Genomic DNA, 778 nt, shown 5'->3' on the forward strand with positions numbered 1-778 from the left:
GGCCATGGCTCACGGGCCCAGCCGCTCCGCGGCATGTGGGATCCTCCCGGACCGGGGCGCGAACCCGGTTCCCCTGCATCGGCAGGCGGACGCGCAACCACTGCGCCACCAGGGAAGCCCCCGGATGATTTTTGACTACTCTTTCTCTCCTACCTTCTTTTCCTTAACATCTCTGGCAATCTTTTCTTCTTTAAACTCATCACCACTGCCTTAGCTCATATTCTCCTAATTTCCCAATAGAGATGAAGAAGTTGTTGATGATGATTGTATTATTATTATTATTAGAAACGGTAACATCATTTTTCTGAGCGCCTACCCATACCAGGTTCCTTACACGATGATTACACATGTGTAAACGCAACAACCTTTAGAAGGTTATACTTAATTTTATAGAGAGGGCTTTAAAGTTCAGAAAGGGTAAACAACTTTCTCAAGCGCACAAAGCTATTAGTGAGATTTTGAACCCAAGACCAGAAAACTTTGAAAGCTGTATTCTTAATGACTAAGTTATATTGTTATAGTCTTACATCTGTTTGACTCAACCTATTCACTACTGCCAGAATAATTCTTCCAATTTATAAATTAGATATGCTGAAGGTTTTCTGATGACATCCATGTTCATTAGCAGTGGTTTCCAAATTGTTCTGATCATGTATCCTTATCAGAATAAAATTCTGGGCTTCCCCGGTGGCACAGTGATTGAGAATCTGCCTGCCGATGCAGGGGACACGGGTTCGTGCCCTGGTCCGGGAAGATCCCACATGCGGCTGGGCCCGTG

The sequence above is a fragment of the Physeter macrocephalus genome, chromosome 15 (assembly GCF_002837175.3).
Source record: "Physeter macrocephalus isolate SW-GA chromosome 15, ASM283717v5, whole genome shotgun sequence".
Lineage (NCBI taxonomy): Eukaryota > Metazoa > Chordata > Mammalia > Artiodactyla > Physeteridae > Physeter > Physeter macrocephalus.